We start from the raw sequence: 27,256 nt of genomic DNA, 5'->3' as shown, positions 1-27,256 counted from the left end.
CATCAGGAGTGGGTCTAGTAATTGATCATATCTCTATACCAATCAAAAAAAGAAAAAAAGATCATCATATTTCAATTGATGACATAAAAAGAGTCCAACGTCTTCATAGGTACAATTATGATAGCTGGATGTTCAACATGGAAAATTACTTGAGAAATCAAGATTTGTGGTGTAAATTCTCGTAAAAAATACCGCGCCTGGAACCAAACTAAAATTAGGATCGCTCATGAAGCCATAAGAAAAGCATGTGGACCAGAGTCACAGGACCGGATAAGATTCTCAAAATCAGCTCAAGCTGCTTGGTCGATATTAAGTTATGCAGAAAGCATGACACTCAAAGGTTGGTTGGTTTGCTTTCGTAAAAGAAATTATAAGGTTAGTTATATTATTACAGTGATTTTAGTCATTCATATCGACTCACGCTCATTTTTCTTTTCAGAAAATGGGCTATTTAGCCAAAAGTGTATTTTTCTGGGTCAAATGGACGGGTACATTTTTAGTCTGGGTCAAATGGATAGGAGAATCATTTAATTGAAACGGACGCAACTACCCTTCCTACATTACATTACCTCGTCTCTCTTCCTCATCCATTTGTGTTTTTCCATCAAAACCATTAAAATCGGTTTCTCCAGCTTCTGCTTATCAACAACGACATCAATAGTATTATCGTCTTGGTAGACATCATCAAATTAATCCAGTATCATCGATTGTTGTAGTTGAAATTGAGGACACCATTGTTGAATTTGGTTTCTCCGTCGTCTTCAAAACACCAGCATCAACTCCATTATGAAAGATTTATATACAAATTAGGATTTGAATCGATTGATTTCATGAAATCTCTCATAAAACTCGTAAGTTTTCCAAACCCTAATTTTGTTTTGAATTTATTTTCAGTTTGCATGATTGATTCGTTGAATTAGTTGAAATTTAAGTTTCATTTAACTGGTTTTAGTTGGTTGTGTAATGAACTTAATGCTTATAAATATTTTATGAAAATGGTTTGCATTTGGTTAAATGTGTTGTATGAGCAAAAAAATCACAAGCAGAAGCTAATTCTCCATTATCGAAGTCATGCTCAGTTGGTGTTTGTTAGAATGCAGAAATAAAGTAAAAGATGGAACTGGTTTCATCCAATCCAAAATTAGTTTCGTTAGAGTGTGTTCTTGTGGATATGTTTTTTTGTCATAATATGCAGAATGAAACCAATTTCACCCTGGCCAAAAATTCGTTGTTTTTTTTTCTTTAGAATATGCAGAATGAAACTAGTTTCACCCTGGACAAAAATCTGTTGTTGTTTTTTTCTTCAGAATATGCAGAATGAAACCAGTTTCACCTTGGATGTAACTAGTTTTCATCCAGTGATATCATAAGATGTAACTGGTTTTCATCTAGCTTTAATATATGATGTAAGTGGTTTTTATAAAGCTTTAAAAAAGGTGGTAAATAATTTCTATATAAATTGTTGCAAAAGCAAGAAGAATGCTGAAGTAAAAGCCAATAATAGGCATAAGGTAAACGTGGATTGTGAATCAAGCATAAGGAGTATGCATGATGTTAACGTGGTTGGAAAAATAGATGAAAAAAGTTGGAGAAAAAAGAAACTAAATGAAGTTTATAACATATGCAGTTGCTTGAAATTGAATGATAACTAAAACCGTTGACATCATTAGGTTGTTTAGAAAATAGGTTACTATAAATCCTATTGATGTAAACTTAAGTTTTTTGTTTGTAAAACTTTCGTTGAATTTAATAATGAATGCATGTATTATAATTGCAAATCAATTAAATATGCAATGTTTTTACTTAAACTATCCTATACTTCGAGTTGTCAATAATTTCACATAATCTTGTCTCAGAATATGCAGGATGAAACTAGGTACATTTGCAGAATATACATGATGATACTGGTTTCATCCTGGCAAAAATGTTTTTGTGACTTTGTGCAGGATGAATATTTTTTTTCTTCAGAATATGAAGGATGAAACCAGTTTCACCCTGGCCAAAAATATTTTTTTTCCAGAATGTACAATATGAAAATGGTTTCATCCAAGTCTAATCGTTGTTATAGTCTGAATTAATTCAAGTTTTTACTAGTGGAAAATGGGGTTTTCTAACATCTTGATCGTACAGGATAGTTTACCGTGGACTGGTCAAGACAGTCCCAAGTCTAAAAATGCGGAGCACAGTCCAGAGCTCTAAAAGCGGTCTCTGGATAATTACCATTATATCCCTAACATCTTGACCCACGGCTCGACCGGTCATCGTTGCTGTTCCTGTGGAAAGGACTTTTTGGGCCCACTCTCCATGTGGTCACGATTGAGAACTGAAGTAAGCGGCTGGATGAGGATACCTTATCTCTAATTTTTATCACTTCACTGTACCATATAGTCTTCATACGCTGCACCTCACACATCTCCCCTCTCCCTCTCACCTCTTCTCTTTCCTTTTTCTTTTACAGAAGTTAAAAATCCCTAGCTGTTTCTCCTTAAGAACAAAGGGATTAAGTCATTAATCGAAGAAGAAATCTCCGACCATAAAAAAAACCATATCTTTGTTAGTATTAAATTTCTACTCATCTTTAATTTCTTATGTAATTTTGATTTAGTTTTAGGGTTGATTGGTTTTCCTTCTAATTTGTTTCTGTTTGTGTTTGTTGTGCTGTAGATGTAGAAGAATTTTTCACGCAGTACGATCCCGGTGAGGATATTTCTTATCCTTCTATCTATATCTCTATTTAAACCATCTTTTTTTAATTTTGGGACATATTTTCATGTTTTTTGGGTTTTTCTTTTCTCGATTTTTAGTTATCAGTATTATTACGATTAGTAGATTAGCGTTGATCTGAGGGGTTTTTCTGGTTAGGGTTTTTTCTTTCTTGATTTAGATTGATTTAAGTCCCCTGATTTTTATTGATTGTGGTGTGGCCGTCTAATTGATTCACGTCAATGAACCAGTAATTCTCAGCATCACTTCATCTTAAATCTCTTGTGAAAATTTTATCCCTAGTCTTCAATTAAACATCACGAATAATGAGGGTTTTGTTGTTTGCAGATTTGGGTTTGATGTTGAAGATGTTTCTTACAAGGTGAACGCCCTTTTCATTTAAATCTAGGGTTTTATTTATTTTACAATAAGAGAATCATAAAGGTTGAAACTTATAAGGGGGCTTTTTATTGTGTTTGGATCTGTAATTCTCTAACTATTTTTACTATTTTCTCTTTTGTAAAAAATGGTACAGGATAAACATGGTTCAAATTGGAACAATCCCACTTGGTGCAAAGGTTTGTCTGATTACTTATCTGGATTGCAATTTTTTACTTGCTAATCATCATGTTTTCAATCAATAAGTTGTGTTTGATTCATACATATTTTGTTTTTCGTAATCAAAGTCTGTTTTAAGAAATTTAAGCTTTAAAAGTGAGTTTCAATGAAGTGTAGGTTTTGGATATAATTGACTTCTTCTCTCTTTGATTTGGATTTTTCTTTTAGATGATGGTTGAGTTATTAGTTTTCATTTGTGTGGTGAATGGTAATCGATGCTTGTCCTGCATAAAAATATACTTTGTGAAGTAAATGGTGCAAGAGTTTCGATTAAGGGTAGTGGTATGGCTCCCAGTTCTCTTTTTAGCCAAGGTGTTGGATTTGTCTACAGATGGTAAGGTAGATGAAGGATCATTTCGCGCACGAAACGTCATTTACAGTATCGGCGTTGGAGATTTACGTTAAGGACCATATACGAGTGGAGATGCACTCGTGCGCTATCTGTTTCTTGTCATTGATATGTTGTAAAAATTTTGCACGTTCTTTAATTAGAAGAATTAGTAATATATTTCAGGCAACAATTCTGCGATTTCATGCCAGTCCAGTTAAACTAAATTCAATTTTAATCATACAGTTGCACCCAAAATCAAAATCAAAGAGACTGTTCATCCCTTTGTTGATTTTATTTACTTTTTTGTAGTCCACATTTGTCGTTGCCAGCAAGCACTAAAATACAAACGGTCTTTGCATAAGAAAAAAAACTAGAAGATCTAAACATGAATCTAATATTTTGTTTCTTATTTATTTTCTCCTGTCTGCAGTGGCCGTTATGGGTTCATAGTGGCAATGACAGGGGTTGATAATGCTGGGAAAGGTCTAATTCGCGATGGAACAGGTTTGTGACGTTTCCTGTCAAGTATCAATGTGTAGTTTTCACACCTTTCTTCAAAAATTCATTGTTCGATTCTTTCAAGGAATGACGTTTCAGTATTTTTTTAAATGTTTCGAGTACTTCGGGATGGCGTTTTCTGCTGAAGCGGGTCTTGTTCAAATATTCGTCTCAAACCATGTAAGTATTTTTCTTACAAAGTGATTTCTTCTTAAAGGTAAAATTAGGAAAGTGGCTTTACTGAATACTTTGCTGCTTAATTGAATCCATGGGCACTAGATTGTAGAATTATGGTGGTTTATGAGCCATTTTTCTGCATGCCATCATTTAGAGGTTTGCCAAGAATATGATATTCAATCAGAAGCATACTTATTACTGCCACAAGGTAGTCACGACAGAGTTTTTGCTATATTGCTGAAGTTTGGAAATAGTTTTTGATTTTTTTTTCTTGTGTTTCAATCAGGTTGTGGCGCCGGACCTTAGTGGAGAAACATTATCTGTGAATGGAAGCCAGTGAATTCCTTTAGACATCTGATTCATCGTTTGGTATGTGGATGGTCAGTTCTGCATAAACTAGAATTGCTTGTGCTCAATCTCCATTTATTCATTTTGTTCTTCTGATGATAGATGTTACATTGGAGAAGATAGTATAAGGTGATATTGCAATAGGTCAGGTATCAACAGACATCTCAAAGCATTTTTTCTTATGATCTTCCAGTTTTCCTACTAAATCTATTTTGTCACTTAAAAGTTTAAATCTATTATCATTTGGCAGCGCAGAGAGATTAGGTATATGCCAGAAAGAAAGGTGAAGCACCTCATTCTTCTGGGATAGGGAGAAAGAACCAATTGTTCGACCCTTTAACAACTTGGTAAGCGATTATCATACAAAATCCGCTGGTATCTTGCTCTCTAATTTAGTTAATTGTTGTGGCCGTAGTTGAAAAGTTTACAATTGATGGTGTTAAAAAGAATGGAGTTATGGAGCTATTTTTGGTTTAACAAAGCTAAGGTAAACTGCCTTGCTTCTCTGCAGTTTGCTGAAGCCCCGCTTTAATGCTTGTTAAAGAAAATAGTTTTGATCCTCTCATTGCCGCATCTGCCACAGAGCAGTTTAGAGTTAAAACTTTCTTGTTTGAGTCACCAAGTCAATTTATGTTTTGACGTTTGTTTGTGAACTGCTGGTGCGTAATCTATGTTTTGACGTTTCTTTGCGAACTGGAATATGATTTATTGATTTTTTTTTTGTTTCCAGTTACTGGCGTTCTGCTTTACCAAGGCTGCCAGCCATGAAGATTACTTCAGAATTAGAGTACGTCTTTCTATCTATACTCATAAATACGATTCATTGGTGTTTCAGATTATCAGTTGATGAATGACAACATGTGGTTATTGTTTTTATAAGCATTTTGTTGAGTATTTTGACCTCTCCAGATTAATCAGCTAACGGATCAACTTTTTAGCATCACTTAGGAAGTTCATAATAAAGTTTTATGAAATTGCAGTCATTAATCAAGGATTTTCTTCAGATTTAAAGTTTTGCACGAAAAATTATTTAAATGATATCAAGTTAGATCAGAATCATATCCTCCTGTGCATTTTCCCATTAAACCAATCAAATAATGTGCTTGATTTAATGTCTAAAATTTTATTTTCTTATGTAGAAGCTTTGTGCAACCATAGCTTTCTGTTTTTCTGGTAGAAGTAACTTCTCTTACTTTCATTTCAAGGTAACAGGTTAATATATCTTCCACGTGACACTGTTGTTGCTGAGAAGGTTACGAAGTAGATATTCTGTCTTTGTGTTAGGCGTTGATTGAAAACCTGTATAGTCTAGTTGTTTAGTTATCTGTTGATTTTATTGTGGTTCAATTGTTGTGATGTTAAAAAAACTATTTTGTTGTGCAGGTACATCATTCTGAAGTATGTGGTAAGTTCATCATCATTAATGAAGTAGGGATAAGTTTTAAGTCATCATCGTACTTTATCATTTAGCTGTTTAATCAATAGTTAAACTAGTTCATCGTTTTGTAACCAAATTCTAGAACTTAGTTACCTTTCTTGTAAGATTTACATTGGTCAAAACTCAAGATTTTGATCCTTTTTGTGTAATTTGAACCCAGTTTATCAATGAATGTTAAATTATACAAATTTAATTTGATTCTCATTTTTATTTGATTTGAATTTGGTTCTCATTTGAGTATAATTTGATTCTCATTTGATTTGAGATTTAGTCAGATTCAGTCAGGCCAGACAGCCAATCTGAATCTATTTTTTTTAATATTAAGATTTATGTCTACGACTAATGGTGGTCAGTCATAAGACATTTTCTGTTAACACCAGTTGCTGATATGAGATTTGTAGCGACCCGCACAGCCACGTCATAGATGAAAAGATGCTCAAACAGCGACCCTTTCCCCGACTGTCAAAGCAAGTCATTTAACTCGTATCTATGACTTGCTTTGACGGTCGCGAAACTGCTATTTTCCACTAGTGTTTTACCATAAAAATTGAAAAGAATCTACGTACAATTAAACAACCAACAAAAGTCATTAAGATACACCTTTTTTGAATGTGTCAAAACAAATACTTGTTGCAATACTGAAATACAAATAAATATACTCATAGACATTAAGGTTCGTTGAAACCATACAACAATAGCGTGATCATAAGGAAACTGATCCACATGCCGAAGCTTACAACTTCAGTACAAATTTTCAATAATAAAAACATTCAAAACATATTTTCATTTCACGTTCAATCATCACCTGGCACCTCAACCTATTTGCTCCATCAAGCACAAACATCATAACATGTAACCTTCTCCTTGCACAGCTGCAACTCAACAGTACCCATTCATTGTCTCCATCTACCTGTTGTTCATACACTCAGGCCACATTTTAGTTCAAAAGCAATCACTGTAACCAAAATCTTCCCATCTGCAACAACACATGACACCTTTTCTCTCTTCCTGGCAACAGTCACAACCACATCATGTCAGCTTCCTCCATTAACCTGCATTGCACTTGCTCACCAACAACAGCAACAACAACAACATCACGAAATCAGCTTCAATCCCATTCTTTCCCTGTAATTATTTCTCATAACCAAATCACCACCAGTTATCCATTAGCTCGCAGCCATTGGCACATTCTCCACTTGCAAATGCAAACACACTCTTCTACTCAGTCATCTCCTGCAATTCACACACACACGACACCATTGCAATCTCATTTTCTGCAGCTCTAACATATTTCCTCCATCTACCATTAAGCACCAACGCTTCCAACTTGACTCATGTAACTCCGCCATTCTACTACCACCACCTCAGGCCAACAACATTAACAGTACCAGCTTTTTTGCCATCAAACCAACTCCAGCAGCTCTGTCATCTCCTCTTTGAATCTATTTTACTCATCACCAATTCTCAGTCAATTGCAAGACCAGTACCACCAGCTTCTTATTCCACCAATAACAACACTACCTGTTTCTGAACTTCTCAACACCATTACTGAATTGTAACCAATATCACTGGCAAATACCACCTTCAAGAACCCAATTCAGTTGCATCCATTACTCTATTTATCATTTAAAGCACCAACAAGCAACAAAATCAGTTCCATTACTTGCTCAAGCCAACTCATTCATCCCAGTAACTCAGTTCTTTTTGGAAAACAGCAACACACATCTACATCACTGCCTAACTGAATCTGCACCTGAACTGCAACTCAATCACCAATCCATTCATTCAGTATGAACTACCGGGACAACCAAAATCCAACACAAATCAGGGTGAGATTCAATCTCTTTCATGCTTCAACCAATTCTTGCAATTCTGCATCTCCATACTCGGACCAAAACCAAATCTGACTGCAACCCAATCTCTTAATCTTTCTCAACATCAGATCCCCACATTCAGTCTTGTCTGCAACCACCAGAACCCATTAGCTCAAACCTCTACTTCAACATCAATTTGTACATGATGCTCAGTTCCTCAAGCCAATAACAGTATCAACTCATCATCTTCATAACCTTCCCCTGTATTTTCTAAGCCTTCAAACCAAAAACTACCCATTTCAGATCCATTTCAGCATCACCAACTCCGTGATTGTCATGATTCAAATTTAAAAACTTATAAGTTTTTCGTTTCAAAATCCATTTGTAAAACCCTAGACTAGAAAATCAACAACTAAACAGTAGAATAAAATTTACCATAATAGAAGAAAGATCGGAGAATAATCAAATTGTACGCAAATCGAACTCGAAAGTCGAACATATAAACAAATAAAAGCTTGTTTTCTTCAGAATTAAAACTCAAAACCAGAGCTCGTCTTCTGTTAACGAGAAACAAAGACTTTGATTCTAAAAAAGATTTTTAGGGATATTTTAGGTAGAACGTATTTTTTTCTATTTTTTTCCTGGTGAAATATCCAAATTGGATAATTGAACATTATTTTTTTGTTTAGTGTCCATATAAACAGTATCTAAACCTAGAAATCTATTTCACCCAGGAATTTTTGCTTTTGGTCTTTTTGACCAATTTTGTGTTTTCTTTTCTTTAGGAAGACCGAGAGATGTTGCCGAATTTTTTAAAAGGCTGCAGGGGAATACTATGGGATCTGATGCAGGGGGAAATTTAAAAGATGCAACTCTTCTAACACCAAACAACTACCGTACTTGGAAAAATGAAATGAAAGTTATTTTGACTGCAAAAAGTCTGTGGGAATGTGTGAAGCGTCCAGGTGATGAGTACACGTCCCATCGGGACGCCAAGGCTTATGAAACCATAAGAAAATGCTGTGGACTAGAGATGTTACCACATATTATGTACACAGAATGTCCCAAAGAAGCTTGGAATCTGTTCCCACAAAGAAAAAGGTTAGCTAGAATATACGTAAAAAATGTATAAGCTTTATTTATCATTTCCTTCTTTCACACGCGGATTGTTTTTTCACATTTGGTGCACATTTTTGATAAAAATTTTGGGATATTTTTCAGAGAGATATAATAAGATTTTAGCAGCAGCAAAAACATGAAGGTTCATTTCCATGGATGACGTTATAAAAGCATGTAATGGACTCGGCTACAACGGCTTCAAAGTCAACATTAAAGAGTACTTGACAAACTTATATCTATGGGATATCGTAGGTGGAACCGGAAATGAGCTGCCAACTATTCATAACTTGTCTACTTGGAGGAATAAAAATAAGGTGGCTTTAGAGATCATAAGAACTTGCTGTCCAGTGGAGAAGAAGCATCTCATTTATAGATCAAACTTCGCGGAAGAAGCTTGGTACAAGTTAGGGGAACCAGAAAATACGGAAGATCTAGAATTAGATACCGTTGGAAGTTAAACCAAGATATTGGTGAAGTTGATGTCTAGAAGCAACTAGAAGAAGTTGACATGGCATATTTGGTTGGAGCGTGAAGTAAATTTGTGAAGCAAGGTGTTTTGGTTCTAGAGTTCTAGAACAGTTTTATTTAGAGTTTGGTTTATGTTAGGAAAGTGTCTTTGTTAGGAAAGTCGTTTGAGTGATCGTCAAGTTTGTGAGACTATATATATAAGTAGGTTATTGAGCCAACTGATTATCAATGTAATCGTTTTATTTGCTTCCGCGTTCTGCTCTTCTTTCTCTTGCTCGATCCTATATTTGGTATCAGAGCAAGGTGAGAGGAAGGGAGAGGAGAAGGATAGAGAGTTAAAGAGAATCATGGTACGTAATTTTTAGTTCATGGTGTTTTTAGGGTTTTCAGTTTTAGTAAAAAAAATATTAAAAAAAAAAAGAAGTTGCGTTTGTTTTTGATGCGAAGAAAGCGTAAGCAAGTCCTATTCGTGATCTTGAAGGAAAAAGGTTTTTATAAAAAGAAAGGTATGATATCCAGGAGATACTGAAAGATTTCCTTGGTTGTGTGTTTCAAAGTGGTTGCTGCAATGATGATTGATGTCAGTATTTGCGAGTTTAAGGGCTTCTTTTAGAAGTCAAGATAAACAATGAAGCTGTATCAGTTGCCTGGGTTTGATGGATTAGGGTCCGTGGTTGGTGTGTTGGGTTTATCTAGCGTATTCGGACTTGAGTTAAGAAACCAACAGGAACGAGGAAAATTAGGTATTAATCACTAATGGATAGAGGCTCTTGCCGAAGGTCTGTGTAAGCCATTGTGTGGTCGAGAAGCACATGGGATTAGTACGGTTTTCAAACCGAGAAACCAGGTGAAGAAGGAGAGTCTGTTATCATGGTGGACGTCGTTGTTAAAGCTGATTAGAGCTGCAACAGATTATACTAAGCTGGTGTAAAGATTACTTAGATTTCGTGAAGTAGCAGGTGGTACTGAATTGATATTGGTGGTGCTGATTGTTGCACGAGTACGAGGAGTTGTCGGTGGTGATTTTTTGTTGATCAATAGAAGGTGCAGTGAAGAAGGAGACTTGGTGGAAAGAGTTTCAAAATCAAGTAAAGAGAAACAGGAAGGCAGTTCTCGGTACTGAGAGAAGCTGTGGAAATTAACGGGAAATTACTATATTCATGTTTTGATGATAGTAAAGAAAAGTAGGGATTGATCTGTGGTTTGAGCTCATAGAAGTTGGAGATGTTATCTGCCATTGATGTTGCAGTCAACAAAAGGTGCTGTCACAGAGTTTTGCCGTGAAGAAATTGGCAGAGATCACGACTGCTGGTGATGGGTTGATCGTGAGCTGGAGGTTGAAGATACAACAAGTTAAGAGGCGATGCTGGGTTGGACACACAGGAGAAGAGATGTTGAGATAGAATTAGGGTTTGTCAATTTGTTTTTTCAATTTGATGAAGCTGAGTTTCTGTTGATCACGGAGACAACAAAGATGATGGGTTTGTGGTTGGCTTGCTGGTTGAATTTCAAGGGTGTTATAAAGTTTGGATTGAACGGTGGTTTTAAGTTGTCTGCTGCCATTAATGGTGGCTCTGAAGGAAGTTGTTAGTCAGATAAAAAAAATAATAATAGAAAATAAATAAATAAGGGTATGTGAGAAGTGTTATTGAAGGTTTGTAACAGTTTGGGTGTTACAAAGGTTAGCGCCACAGTTGGAGGAGAACTGTTGCAGTTGAACAGTTAAGAAAAGAGTAACAGAAGAAAGTGTCGCGGTTTGTGACAGTAAGCGTGACAAAGGTGTTGTGACAGTGGAGAAGTGTGACAGTTTGATAGCAGAGGCGTTGCAGAAAGCAGTTAAAGTGTTTGGAGAAGTTAAGAATGGTTAAGTCCAAGAATGGTTCGAAGGTACGGGTTTGAAGAAGCTTTGGGTAAGTGGTTGATTTAATGGATTAGGTTATGGATTCTAAATTGACGCAATATGATAAAAGTTGGTACTGCAGTCAGAGGATTGGTACAATTTGATAGAGGATCAAAGCTGGTATTGCAGTCAGGAGGACTGGTACAGTTTGATGGAGGTCAAAGTTGGTATTGCAGTGAGGACTGGTACAATTTGATTAAGTTGATCGAAGTCAGAGACTTATAATGACAAGGAATGTTGGGTGGATATGTTTGAGCTTAAGGGAGGAAGTTGAAGTTTAAGCTCAAACATGTTAAGCTTAAGTGTGGTTGAAGAGTTTGTGGCAGAAACTTGGAAGACCTGCAAAGTGTGGCAGACTTTGTGATAGTTATTGCTTGTGGCAGAAGCGTAACAAGAGAAAGATTGTGAGAGCATCATGAAGAAACAAAGAAAACTAGAGAAGAAGAAACAACAACAAGGTTATGAAGAAAGAGAAGCAATCACCAAGGGTGATGTGTGAAAAGACAACAAGAGGAAGTTATAATGCCTATGAGTTGTGGAAGAGATGTCACAAGGGTGTGATCGTGAGAAATGAAGCAATCCCAGTGTGGGGATTTGAATATCTTGGTTTAAGGGAGGATGTTGGAAGTTAAACCAAGATATTAGTGAAGTTGATGTCGTACTCTAGAAGCAACTAGAAGAAGTTGACATGGCGTGTTTGGTTGGAACGTGAAGTAAACTTGTGAAGCAAGGTGTTTTGGTTCTAGAGAGTTCTAGAACAGTTTTATAGAGTTTGGTTTATGTTAGGAAAGTGTCTTTGTTAGGAAAGTCGTTTGAGTGATCGTCAAGTTTGTGAGACTATAAGTAGGCTATTGAGCCATAAGAATTGCACATCAAACTGATTATCAATGTAATCGTTTTATTTGCCTCATTCTGCTCTCCTCTCTCTTTCTCGATCCTACAGATACCCTTGAAGAAGGTACGTTTTTTTTCTTCTTAAGAAAGATTTCGTCTATGATCACATGCAAATGATATATCTCATTTGTAAATATTTGTGTATGACAGATCCGCAGATAAGGTTCCGGCCAGTAGAGGACCTTATTAGAAAAGATGAACCAATTTGCGGATTTGCAAGAACTTTCTTGGATACTTTTCCAGAAATTATGAGTGATAGATTCACACTCAATGGGATGACGCTTCTGCACTAAGTCATTTTGTCCGGGAAGTTAAAATTCGAGAAAGATCTACTTGATATGATGTCCCGAAACAATTAAGAAAAAAAACGGATGAGGGAAATGCGGCCATCTCACTGGCAGTGGAAGCTAATAACATAGAAATGGTTAAACTCATGGTATGCAAGAATAGTAAATTGCTACTGGAAGGAAATGAGCATGGCCATATCCCACTGATTACCTCTGCAATCAACGGAGATGAAGAAATGTTGCGTTATCTTTTTTATGTGACACCCATGGAAGATAAAGTTTCTAAAGAACTTAGTGATAAGGATGGTGCTAGTCTTATTACAGCTGCAGATGCAATGTAATGTTACAATATTTTCCTAATTATCGATTCTTAACATATACTCCGTACTATATATAAAGATGAAGTCTTAAATTAACAATCTTAAACAAACACATACAATTCCACAGATATTGCTTTGAAGCTACTAAAATCATTCCCAAGATTGGCTACTACTCAGGATGATGATGGAATGACAGTTATCGATGTACTGGCTGGAAAGCCTTCTGCCTTTCCAAGCGGAAATCAATTTGGGATTTTCCAAAGAGGCATATACCGGATAGGTTTGTAATTTCTTTCTTATACTCCCTCCGTTCTTTTTTAATATGCCAGTTTTGTTTTTAGCGAAATTTAAGGAAATTAAGAGAACTAATCATTGAAAGTGGTCCTCATGACACTTGTCAATAAAAGAAGTGAAGTGAAATGGTCCCCATGACACTTGTTAGCAAAATAAGTAAAGTGAAGTGGTCCACATGACACTTGTCATCAAAAGAAGTTAAGAAAAAAGTGGTCCCAAAAAATTAAAATAACATTTGACTTTCCCAATTAGAAACTGACCTATTTTTTTGAAACTTTTATTTATAGAAACTGGCATATTAAAAAAGAACGGAGGGAATATATTTAACTAATTAATGGGGTCATTTATTTTTCTATGCATCAAAACTAAATACTATAATTTGTTGCGCCTAGCTCGTACGGGGCTAGTGTTTAGTCTAAGGTTGAGTGTGGCTTGCGACTTGCGTCTTTTGAGACTTGGATAATTCTGGTAGCGCTTGATCTCAATTATGTCCTATGATGACACTCAATCTCAGATATGGCTCGACGCGGAAATCGTTATCAGATAAAGTCTGGAGAAATAATAATTTTTGCCCACTTTGAGGGCTAATAAATCTAAAGATAACAACTATATATATATATTGCTTTCATGGATGGTCTAAATATACTCCTTTCTCTACGAAACTAGACTAAATGCCATTTTGTGTGGGATCCCATTCGCTGATTATCTTCTTTTTGGTTCTGTTAGAGCGGGAGTTGGTAGCTGTGGACCAGAAATAATAGCGAGAGTCTTCTTCGATACGAAGATGACGTTGTAAACCTTCTAAATCATAGTCAATTTCCGCATGCATAAGTTAATTCTTATAACTATTTCAAGATGGAGGAAGACGAGCAATAATGACTCCGACAATAAAGGCGGGCACAAGTTCAAATCCAGCATCCTTAAAATGATTAACAATGAGTAAAAATTCACTGACCTGGGAAAATATTGACTTGCTGTCAACCATTTTGAAGTCCATGAAGTTGGAAATCGGGAATTTCTTGTTGCTTGCTTCAGAAATCTTATATTTGTTTTCAAGCTTAGTCCATAATTCCTTTGCAGTCGCAATACTTCGATGTGCATTATAGGCACTAGTCTCCAGGGCATTCAAAATATGACCACGACACATAAAGTCATCTTCCTGACGCTTCTTCCTTTTGGCCTTCAAATCATCAGTGTTTTTTTCTGATGGTGCAGGAATTTCATCCAAACCGTCTTCAAGTATGTACCACAACTTGATGGTGATTAGGAAAAACTTCACAGTCTCTTGACAACGAGTAAAATTATCACCATAAAAACGTTCCAATCGATTTAGGGTTTGGTTCATCACTTGCAGAGATTGAGAAGTAACATTCTTGAAGATTCACCCTCCATCGTGGTCGCAATAATGCTAAAAACTGTTGGAAAATCAGGGTAATAGAGGATGAAAACAAAGAACGAAAAGAATGTTGTATCACTGGAGCTTCAAGGCCTTACAATTCTTTTCAGCAATTATTTCGACCCTTCCCAATAGTACAATTGGTCAGCGAAATATTCTTGTCATGATACAATGAAGCTCTAACAACGTTGTTGGATTCAAAGGTTATACTCCCTTGACCCAACCAAGAACACACTGTAATTGATTCTGAAGATGATTAGAGAGAAGGAGTTTTTGATGATTGATATGGGAGAAAGCCTTCGCTATTTAAAGAGGAATTCATGCCTTTTGGAGGTGCATTTCATCTCCAACAAACGCTTTCAACGGGCATCCATTAATGGTTTCTCTTGGGAAGAATTATGGGAAGAGACGTGTCGTTAGAAATTTCAGGAAACCGAAATAGATTTTCAAAATTCAAAACCAGAAAAAAAATTCCACGAGACGATGTCTCGGACTCTGATAGCGGATACGCCCTCCGGATAGCGGCAAACAATATTGAAAATATCTAACAATGATCTCCTTCATTTTTATTTTACCTCCTCTCCTTCCGCCACTTAAATGATTATGTTTCTGGAAAATTTTGCAAACATGAATAACCACTACTAAGATTACCGTAGAAAATAATTAATGGACTTCATTTTTTTTTTCTTTAATAAATTTCTTTAGGATGATTTCTCTTATTTCAACTTTACGTTCAATGGCAACAGTTGTTCCACCTCCATACTACAACCAAATTGTAAGTGCATCACAACCGGGATCAAGCAAAGATTAGCTCAATTAGTTGAATTAATTAATATGAAAGACACATGTCAACTTATTTTTTGTACCCCATGCCGCCATAAAAAAACGCCCCCATCAAAAATTTATCCGCTGTGGACTGTTGAAGTAATAGTGTTTATTGAAAAATATCTAAAAAGTCAGAAAATTTCTAGGATTCCAAACTCTAAATTTGAAGTGGGATTGATGAAGTTTGTTTGGCGAAGACGGTGAATTAGGCATAGGACATGATGGGAGCAATACCGCAATTTAAGTCATGAGTTGAGAGATATACTGCACTGTAAAATGAAACCTCCTTTTCTCCTTGCCTATGTATTCTTCTTTTTGCTATTGTTTATGAACTAATCATAAGAGAGGAACTAGCTAATCATCCAAGCATTTCCTATAATGTGAAAAATAAACTACCACATCACAGAAAAATCAAAAAGGTTGAGCCCGGCCGTAGGCCGGACGATACCTAGTACGAGTTTAAATTGTTTTGATAGTTTCTTGGCCTGAATAGGGAGCTGTTACCATTGGTTCTGGTCATTTTTGAAGAGTTAGGATTCGAGTTAGAAACGGGAAACAAACGGAACATTGTGTACCGGCTGAAGGTTGCCCGAAGTCTTTGTTGTGGGTTCAGATTGGATGTGGTTGTGTGCAAGGTTTTCTCAGTGGCTAGGACTTGATTTAGAAGTCAGGTGGCCAAGAAAAGTTAGGATTACTGGAATTGAGTTTCAACGCGACAATTCAGGGAAAGAAGTATACAGAGTTTGAGAAGTATTCGACAAGTTTCTGACCATAAAAACAGCCAACAAGGGATCATAAGTTATAAAAAGCAGGAGAAGAAAGTTACATCATCCAATACCCCCTTCAACTGCCACCACCATATGTAAACCACATGCATTCATCTTTTCACCAGCATCATACATCATCATATACCACCTGCATCTCTTACATCCAACAGTTTTTATCTTCACTGCATTCACACAACACCACCTGCATAATCACTCCATCTGCATACTGTTACGAGATATTCCTGCGATATCTCCCTTTCCAGATATACCTACTGTATATCTGTCATATATCTGCTGTATTTGTACATTACTTGTCGTGTAAGCCAAGTTACCTCATGTTATATCTCTGGTTCTTGTATATAAGAACAGATACATGTAATTCATCTGTACACCTTTTTACTTAATCCAATATACCATGACAAATTCTGTCATGGTATCAGATCCAGTTTCCTCACAACCCTAAATCAAATCGTGTTTCCGCTGCAACAAACAACAACCAATAATCAGTACTTGAACCATAAAACTCAAACCCTAGTATCACATATCTTCTTTCATTATCACTTAACATGTTGCGTGAAGACTATCAACCCATTACTGTGAAGTTCGATGGAACCAACTACAATCATTGGTCCTTCTTAATGAGGAGTTTTCTCAAGGGAAAAGCCATGTGGAGATATATTGATGGAAGAGCCAAAAAGCCTGCAACTAGTGTCGTTATCACTGAGAAAGGAAAATAAGCTGGAGAAGAAACTGTTGAAAGCTGGGAGGTCAACAATCACAAGATATTAACCTGGATAAGCAACACAGTTGTAACTTCCATAAGCATGCAGCTTACAGATTTTGAAACTGCCAAAGATGCATGGGACTTTCTTTCAAAAAGGTATACCCATATTAATTTTGCTCAACGTTACAAGCTAGAACAGGATATCCGATCTATGAAACAACAAATAGAACAATCTGTTTCAGACTTCCACTCTGAGATGTCAATTATATGGAACCAGTTAGCACTTATGGAACCCAACTGGACAGCTGACATAGAGTTATGGCAGAAATACAGGGAAGAATCACGACTAGTCCAGCTCTTAATGGCATTAAAAGATGATTTCGAGACTGTAAGAGCCTCAGTACTGCATCGATCACCTCTTCCATCTGTAGAGGCTGCTTTGTCAGAACTCATCACTGAAGAAACTCGAAAAAGAATCAAGCCGGATATACCAGCCGTGTTTGCAGCTCCTTCACGTGCAAACCTCAACAATCACTTCAATACACAGAAGACAGCTCGTGATTTCTCACAAACTCAATGCTACAACTGTAAGGAATCAGGTCACTTAGCCAAGAACTGCACTGTGACACCAGTGCAGAGTGGACCTCACACTTCAGTTTCTCAAAGAATCCAACAAGAATCAAGTTCTCCAATTCAGTGCAACTACTGCAAGGAACCAGGACATACAGTAGCAAACTGCACCTCACCATCTTCCAGAAACATGAGAGAACGAAGAAGGTTTAATGGAACTGGATATGTACCTGCACCATCCACTCATGCAGCACCTGCATCTATACCAAATAACCTAGCTGACATACAAGAAATGCTCCAACAGGCACTTTGAATGAGCAACAATAACTCTACAGCAGCATCTACACTATCTACTTCCACAGGTAGCTTTTCAAATGGTTGGTTTCTTGACTCAGGTGACTCTAACCATATGACATTTGATTCTAGCATATTTGAGCAGAAAAGTCCTATTACTATACCTACAATCCAAACTGTAGATGGATCTGAACTAGCTGCCAGTCATATTGGTCAGATTAAAATCTCTGACAAGATACATATATCTGATGTGTTACTTGTTCCAAAGATAAGAATGAACCTTATATCAATTGTAAAATTATGTAATCAGGGATTTAACATTTACTTATTCTCTTCTGGCTGTGTGATACAGGATCCCAAGACAGAGAAGCTTGTTGGGATAGGCCGTAGAGTAGGAAGATTGTACCTTCTCGAAAGATTGGTTTCTCCTAGACTATCAAAGAGTGAGCTTGCTTCAACTGCAACTGCAAATTCCTTTTCTCCGTCTGTGTCTCCTTTTATGTCATGGCATTCTAAGTTAGGACATGTGTCCTTCTCTCGTCTCACTCATATGATAAATAGTGGATTATTAGGAACTATTCAGGTTGATAAAAAACCGCATTGCATCTCCTGCAAGTTAGGAAAACAAACTGCTCTTCCTTTCAATAATAGTATAACTCATTCTGTCAAACCTTTTGATCTCATCCACTCAGATGTATGGGGAAAATCTCCTATTATATCTATGGGAGGAGCACTATATTATGTTATTTTCATTGATGATTTCTCTCGTTTCATATGGATATATCTTTTCAGTTCTAGATCAGATTTTTTAAAAATTTACACAACCTTTTCTAGAATGATCAAGACCCAATTCGGAAAAACCATCAAGACATTCAGAGCTGATCAAGGAGGAGGGTATATATCAACTCCTTTCATATAATTCCTTGCAACAGAAGGTACCCTTCTCCAATTATCTTGCACTGAAACTCCACAGAAAAATGGTATTGCAGAGAGAAAACACCGCCATATCATAGAGACAGCTAGAACACAACTTTTGTCAGCGTTAGTTCCATCTAACTTTTGGAGTGAGTCAGTCATGACTGCAGTCTACACCATAAATTGTATTCCATCCATAGTTACAGAAGGAATGTCTCCATATGAACGGTTATACAACAAGAAACCAGATTACTCTGAGCTTCGTGTTTTTGGGTCAACCTGCTTCGTTCTTCTTACCGAGAGAGAAAGAACCAAACTTAGCAAAAAGAATGCTATATCTGTGTTCCTAGGCTATGGCATAGAACAAAAAGGTTATCGCTGCTATGATCCTGAGAGTCAAAGACTACGTGTTTCCAGACATGTTACATTCTGGGAGAATATACCCTTTTGGTCTCTCCCCACTAGTAAATCTCCCAACTTAGAACAGTTCTCCTATCTAGATCCCTTTGAGGATATGTCTCAGTCCATTTCTCCATCAACATCCATTCAGTTTCCCTCCACAGATATTACTCCTCTTGAAAATAGGGAAGGTATACAAGATCACTCTATGGTTAATCCTGACGCAGCTTCTCCAGAAGGGGATCCTATATCTGACAATGTTACTTTACCAACACGAAATCGTCGACCACCAGTCAGGTTTGCAGACTATCATTGTTCATTATCATCGATTTTATCTGTCCATGCACCAACTTCTTACAGGGAAGCATCTGTACTACCAGTCTGGCAACACTCTATGGACGAAGAATTAGTTGCACACAAAGAAGCTCATACTTGGTATATGGTTGTGCTACCTCCAGGAAAGTTTGTTATTGGAAGTAAATGGGTATACAAAGTTAAAACTGACTCAGACGACAAGATAGTTAGATACAAATCCCGCCTAGTTGCTCAAGGATACACTCAGGAGTATGGTATCGACTATGAAGAAACATTTTCCCTTGTTGCTCGTATGACTAAAGTTCGTACTCTTCTTGCTGTTGTTGTTGCTCGAAAATGGAATCTACATCAAATGGATGTGAAAAATGCCTTTCTTCATGGAGATCTTCAAGAAGAAGTGTATATGCGACCTCCACCTAGAATGTCTCACTCTCCTAATCAAGTATGTAAGCTTCGTAAACCTCTCTATGGACTCAAACAAGCACCTCGTGCTTGGTTTGAAAAGTTTTCCAATGTTGTTCTACGATTCGGGTTCACTCAAAGTGCATATGATTCAGCCATGTTTACTCGTTCCACTACAAGGGGTATGGTTATTCTACTCCTCTACGTAGATGATATAGTCATTACAGGAGATGACATGAAAGGCATTGATGCTCTTAAAACTCATCTTAGTTCATGTTTTGAAATGAAGGATCTAGGCTCCTTACGTTACTTTCTTGGTTTAGAAGTTGATCACTCATCTGATGATTGTTTCATCTCTCAAGTAAAATATGCATCAGATATTCTTCAACGTGCTGGATTAACGGATAATAAAACTGCAGCCACGCCTCTTGAATTGAATAGTAAGCTTAGTCCTTCTGATGGAAAACTCCTTTCTAATCCTACCTTGTATCGTCAGCTTGTGGGAAGTCTAAACTACTTAACTATTACTCGACCAGACATCAATCATGTTGTGCATATAGTTAGTCAGTTCATGGCAGCTCCGCGATCCACTCACTATGCAGCTGTACTCAGAATCTTACGTTATATCAAAGGGACATTGTATCAAGGAGTTACGTTTTCATCCACTTCTGATCTCTGCCTTCGTGCATATTCATATTCAGATTGGGCAGGAGATATTACAGATAGACGCTCAACTACAGGCTATTGCATATTTCTGGGTAGTTCATTGATATCTTGGCGCAGTAAGAAGCAAAACGTAGTTTCCCGATCTAGTGCTGAAGCAGAGTATAAAGCTCTTGCACACTCAACCTCAGAAATTGTTTGGCTGCGATGGCTTCTAGGGGATATGGGAGTTAGTCTGTCAGAACCAACTCCACTGTATTGTGACAACAAGGCTGCTATTCACATTGCTCACAATAATGTTTTTCATGAACGTACCAAGCATATCGAAATTGACTGTCATTTTGTACGTCATCAGTACAAGAAACGGATCATCAACTTATCCTTTGTTTCCTCTGAGCTGCAACCTGCTGATCTTTTTACTAAGGCGCTGTCTTATGCGCGTCTCAAGCTCTTAATTTCCAAACTCAACATGTGCTCTATCCCATGTTGAGTTTGAGGGGGGGGGGGGGGGGGTGTTACGAGATATTCCTGCGATATATCTCCCTTTCCAGATATACCTACTGTATATCTGCCATATATCTGCTGTATTTGTACATTACTTGTCGTGTAAGCCAAGTTACCTCCTGTTATATCTCTGGTTCTTGTATATAAGACCAGATACATGTAATTCATTTGTACACCTTTTTACTTAATCCAATATACCATGAAAAATTCTGTCACATACTACCAGTCCCAAGGGCACATCCACCAACATCATTCAGCCACCAACCGCATCATCAGCGCCTTCCGACTATCACCAACAGCTTAAGGAGTTTGTGTGGTTCACTGTCCATACCACCAGCTACACTGCGGCGCGAGTTCGACCTCCCACTATCATTCACACCATCCAGCATACCAACAATTCAACTCACGGCTACTGTTCATCACCACCAGTTCCATATTATCTGCAGCACAGCATACACCATCACCACTCCACCAATATCAATTCGTTACGATCTGGACACTGTTGTGTCATTGGTTTGCATTGAATCCTAGTTTTGTCTCTTTTTATATTTGCCATGAACTCCACTGCGATGTTTAGCTAAATACTTGTTTAGTTAGGGTTATTTCAGAAGCTATGTGACTTGTCTTGGATAATTTATCAAGTTTAATCTTTCTTCTCAATATTGTTTTATTGCTTGTCTTCTACCGTTCTTATGACCATGGATTGTTTGCAGGGTATTTAAAAGGCCAATTAGATATCTTGTTTGCAATACTAAAGCTATATTTTAGAACCGTAATCCGTAATTGTTATCGTAATATAATCACAAGTAGCGAAACATCAATGTTGCAATGGGATTTTTTGGATTTGGATGTGTATTTGACAACCTTAAGTTAACATGTCGAACTTACAAGCATGTGGTTAGATCAATTCGACTCATAGAACATATCATTTAGTTAAGTTACAGTAGAGAGCTTATTGAAAGTGGCTTGATTGACTAGACACGAGTAGAGAACTTATTATGAAGAAGATTCATATTAACTAGTGGAAAAAGACCCCTAATCATTCTCATTCTCATTGTTCACATTCATATTTGTTTTGTAGTTTTTGCATTATTCATATTTTCAGAAATTAAATCGATAACTTTGGCTCAACTCTCCCTTAGGAACGAACCTGATTATCCTTGTTCTACTTGTTAGTGTAAGAAGAGTAAGGAATATATTTATTTTTTTTGCGAGTTTGACACCTCAACAAAATTGGTGCCGCTGCCGGGGAGCAATCGGTAGTTTGAGTTGTTATTTAATTTTAAGATTTTGCATATATTATTCATAATAAGCTTTTACTAATTTATCTTTTAAGAATCTTATTTTCAGGTACAAAAAAAAGTCATTCTTGTTGCATGTGCACAATTGGAACAAGGGATAAGTCTCTAAAACTAGTTGTGTGCATAATTTTCAACATGTTTCCTTATCGGAACAACGTATATGCTTTACAAGACCGTACATTTTATGGTGAGCAATTTAATTCTCATTCTTATAACTTCCAACCATGCTTGGGATATAATCAAAACCAATCTTTTGGGAATGGTGAACGATCACAAGGATGGGAGGATATTTGTATTTTTAATCAGTTTAATTTTATACATGTGCAGATGCTCGATCGCATTCTTTATGAGCTAAAGGCAGTAGAACAACTTGGTAGACAACCAACCGGACCTTGTTACAATGATCCTACCCCAGCTACTGATCGTATTTATGATCATTCATTCATTCAAAGGGATGAGACTTGGGATGGAAACTATGTATTGAGTGAAAGTGGTGTTTGTCCAAGTTATAATGATGGTGTAACTAGCTCAACTCTTGATCGTGATAATGATCATTCACCTATACAAAAGGAAGAAGTTGAGTCTAGAAACACTATAGTTATTAATGGTAAGACTTATGTTGTGTATGAGAGCGATGATGATTATGACTTCTTTGTGAATAACACCCCTAATTCATAGATTGTGAATAATTTGAATGAGAAGTCTACTTGTGATGAAAACTGTAAGGATTACGATGACTTACTTGGAGCAGATTTCGATTCTGATGATGAAGATTTGGAAGTTATAGAAGAAACTGATGAAGAATGGCTCGAAAATAGTTTGAATGGAATTGCGATATTTGTGATGTAGGAGAATCAATGGACTTTTTCAGAAGTACTGAGGATCCTGTAATGCGTGATATTATGCAAGGTTTGTCTAAACCTTTACATGAATCTCTATCTAATGATGATCCTCCCAAACTTGAAGTAGCTTTCCAAAGAGTTGTTAATCCATCTTTTAAGAAGGTACCTCATTTGGAGATGGAGTTGAATGCTTCTAAAGTTCTTTACGAATTTCATGCTTTTAAGTATCCACCATATATGTATGAATTTAGCGTCGTGCAGGTTTCCACAAGAATTCCTTCCACTTTTGTTTCATATACATTTCCCGGTGTAGAAAAAACTAGGTGTGGGGGTGATTCTTATGAAGTGAAAGTTTCACTTTTGTTATTTTATGTTAATATTCTTGTGACAGGCCGTCCCCATAGGGGAATCAGGGAAAGGCTCACTTTGGGCAACAAAAGCCTAGTTTCACATTGGGGGTACTCATAAAAATATATATTGTACTTAGGGACTCAATGAAGAAACCATATAAATATTTGGGGCAGATGTTTCAATTAATAGAAATACTTAGGGACTTAAGTATGAATCTTGGTTAAAACTCGTAAAAAAATTTTTCGAGTTTTTAACATAGTACTCTTTTTCCCTTTTTCGTTTTCTTTTGGAGCCTATATCGAGGGTGTTCAATTCGTCAAATTTGGTGTTTTTTTTTAATTGTTAAACATTTGAAAGATCAGAATTTAGGGTTTTGAAGTTTTGGGAGTTTTGGTATAATTGTAATTTAGTTTTATAATTAATTAACTTTGGGTAGTTTGAATTAGGGTCTGCACCATGATTAGGCTAGATTCTTTTTACAGTAGGTAGTACCTGTATACAAAATTACAAGCACAACTAAGTTGTATTCATCTATTTATAAGGAAATTTATTAATCTTGGTTCTTGTCTATTGTAGGTATGCCTCCACTCAAAAGAAAGCAATCATCATGATGTCAAAATAGAAAAAAAAAAAGTCTAAAAAGATAGAAGAGTTAAAAAAATCTTTTGTTGGATCTCTTGAAAAATATGTTGTTAGAACAAGTGAAGCCACTGTGGTAGATTATGTGAATGTTGCAATGACAGATATAGGGGGAAATGTTAGTCATACAGTTGAGAGCAATACTTGTGAAAATGTTGATGAAAATTTGGATGAGATATACAGAGATGGGGAGGATGCACATATTACAGTCGTGTAAAGAAAACTTTTTTGGGGGGCATAACTTTTTTCTTTCGCTTCGAGGCAAATAAAATTCAGGAACGACCCTGCTTGTGAAGCTATTGTTAGAATTGCAGATTATTTTGTGGGTAGACCCCAAAATTTTCAGATTGTTGATATACGGGGAATCCATTTTTGAATGTTACTCTTACGTGTCAATCAGGTGAAAAATTTCAATTCTTACTTCCTTGTATTTTTCAAGTATTCCTCTTATTATTTTTGCAATTGTTTGAAACATTGAGGACAACGTTTGATTTAACAGTGGGGGTAAGGTTCCTTAAGAGAAAAAAAATTGACGTATACAAAACTCTAATTTTTAGAGATTTTTAAACAATTTAGAATGAACACTAGCCATTCTGAGTAGATGGAATTTTCTTTTCAACAATGAGGTATATTTCAACTGAGTTGGGGTTAAATTCCAACTAAATAGTTTGTTTAGTGTTTATACTTTATCGCTCAAAAATAGTTATGAGTTGGAGTAAAGTTTTGTGGGTATATCTCTAGTAAACCCTCACGAGACTATAACTCATCCACTAGGGACGCCTAGGGGCTTAAAGGCTTGTTATACGTGTTAAGTGTAACCGTAGCCTCGACGAAACGGAGTTGTTGTATTTTAGTTTTGTTTTGTATGCTCGAGGACTAGCAAAGATTAAGTGTGGGGAATTTTATAGGAGCTTAAAATACATCATTTGAATATTAATTTCGTATACTTTTCTTTACTATTTTCTCTTGTATTTTCGGGTATTATGTTTGTTTTACATTTTATAAGTATTTTGGAGTCATGTTACATGAAACAAGAAAAATAAAGGCTTATTCCGTTGGTCGGCGAATTTCAAATTGATGGACTCGAAGCAGGTAAGAACACAAGGCTCCAATGTGTCAAAAGAGCAATTTACTGAAGCACCAGAAACTATCTACTCAAGGAAGACAGCTGCTAATATGACCAGGGTGCCTAAGCTAAGATATTCATTAACCTAAGCTAGGTCGAGACATCTACACAGGGAAGGAGTGCCTTGGGTTTCATTACGCCTGTAGCTTTATGTCTGCACCTATTTCTTTCTCTCACGACTGCATCAAGGATTTATTGCCGGCAAGAACCATTGGTCCGACATATCTTAGAACCTGAGAACAACAAGGAATCAGTGGTACATACAAATTCAGATTGGTAAGGTTTTGGGCATTAACCGCAAATCATAATTAGAAGAACTTGTGCTATCATTTGATAATCATGATGAACGGAGAAGATTCAGACGGATTGAACCTGAGACAAAGAAGAAGATATGGGTTTGTGCTGGAATGAAGTTGACAGCGAAAGAAATGAGTCTTTGTGCCAGTATGGTGCGGATTTGAATTTGAATTTCCAGTGAGAAGATAAAGTGTTGCTGCTTTTTTTTTAAAACTCAATGAACAGAGGCGATTGAAGTGTGATTTAGAGCTTATGAAAGATTATTAATGTGTGTGATTGAATGTGGATTGTTGCAGGGAAGGAGTTTGTGTAATCTCCAAAGTACAGCTGATACAAGGCCTTCATTTGTTTGCCAGAAGCACTGCAGTTGTTTGACAGAATGCCTGAACCAGCAGCTTGGTTCCACCAGGTTTTCCATTGTCGATGGCTGTGTAAGAGAGGCATTTGGTAGTGGCTATAAGATGTTCTTTACACCAGAGAGACACGGAACTGAGTAGTACGAATTTAAATTGTTTCGATAGTTTCTCGGCCTGAATAGGGAGCTGTTACCATTGGTTCTGGTCGTTTTTGAAGAGTTAGGATTCGAGTTAGAAACTGGAAACAAACGGAACATTGTGTACCGGCTGAAGGTTGCTCGAAGTCTTTGCTGTGTGTTCAGATTGGATGTGGCTATGTGCAAGGTTTTCTCAGCGGGTAGGACTTGATTTAGAAGTCAGATGGCCAAGGAAAGTTAGGATTACTGGAATTGAGTTTCAACGCGACAAGTCAGGGAAAGAAGTATACAGAGTTTGAGAAGTACTCGGCAAGTTTCTGACCATAAAAACAGCCAACAAGGGATCAGAAGTTATAAAAAGGAGGAGAAGAAAGTTACATCATCCAATACCCCCTTCAACTTCCACCACCATCTGTAAACCACCTGCATTCATCTTCACCAGCATCATACATCATCATATACCACCTGCATCTCTTACATCCAACAGTTTTCATCTTCACTGCATTCACACAGTACCACCTGCATAATCACTCCGTCTGCATACTACCAGTCCCAAGGGCACATCCACCAACATCATTCAGCCACCAATCCGCATCATCAGCGCCTTGCGACTATCACCAACAGCTTAAGGAGTTTGTGTTGTTCACTGTCCATACCACCAGCTATACTGCGGCGCGAGTTCGACCTCCCACTATCATTCACAGAAGCCAACATACCAACAGTTTAGCTCACGGATACAGTTCATCACCACCAGTTCCATATTATCTGCAGCACAGCATACACCATCACCACTCCACCAACATCAAGTCGTTACGGGCTGGACACTGTTGTGTCATTGGTTTGCATTGAATTCTAGTTTTGTCTTTTTTTATATTTTCCATGAACTCCACTGCGATGTTTAGCTAAATACTTGTTTGGTTAGGCTTATTTCAGAAGCTATGTGACTTGTCTTGGATAACAAGTTTAATCTTTCTTCTCAATATTTTTTTATTGCTTGTCTTCTACCGTTCTTATGACCATGGATTGTTTGCAGGGTATTTAAAAGGCCAATTAGATATCATGTTTGCAATACTAAAGCTAGATTTTAGAACCGTAATCTGTAATTGTTATGGTAATATAATCACAAGTAGCGAAGCATCAATGTTGCAATGGGATTTTGTGGATTTGGATGTGTATTTGACAACCCTAAGTTAATATGTCGAACTTACGAGCATGTGGTTGGGA

The 27,256-nt window shown here is 36.8% G+C and overlaps 1 long non-coding RNA gene across 1 annotated transcript; it reads left to right on the top strand.

Moving 5' to 3' along the window:
- Nucleotides 1–2,394: 2,394 nt before the first annotated feature.
- Nucleotides 2,395–6,325, top strand: LOC113301837. Its single transcript, XR_003336501.1, has 10 exons — nt 2,395–2,553; nt 2,665–2,697; nt 3,052–3,085; nt 3,239–3,281; nt 4,083–4,330; nt 4,614–4,696; nt 4,778–4,824; nt 4,926–5,022; nt 5,406–5,462; nt 6,059–6,325. It is a non-coding gene; the product is annotated as an uncharacterized LOC113301837 (long non-coding RNA).
- The last annotated feature ends 20,931 nt before the right edge of the window (nt 6,326–27,256 follow it).

The sequence above is a fragment of the Papaver somniferum genome, chromosome 8, assembly GCF_003573695.1.
Source record: "Papaver somniferum cultivar HN1 chromosome 8, ASM357369v1, whole genome shotgun sequence".
NCBI lineage: Eukaryota > Viridiplantae > Streptophyta > Magnoliopsida > Ranunculales > Papaveraceae > Papaver > Papaver somniferum.
This window is presented reverse-complemented; position numbering and strand designations above follow the sequence as displayed.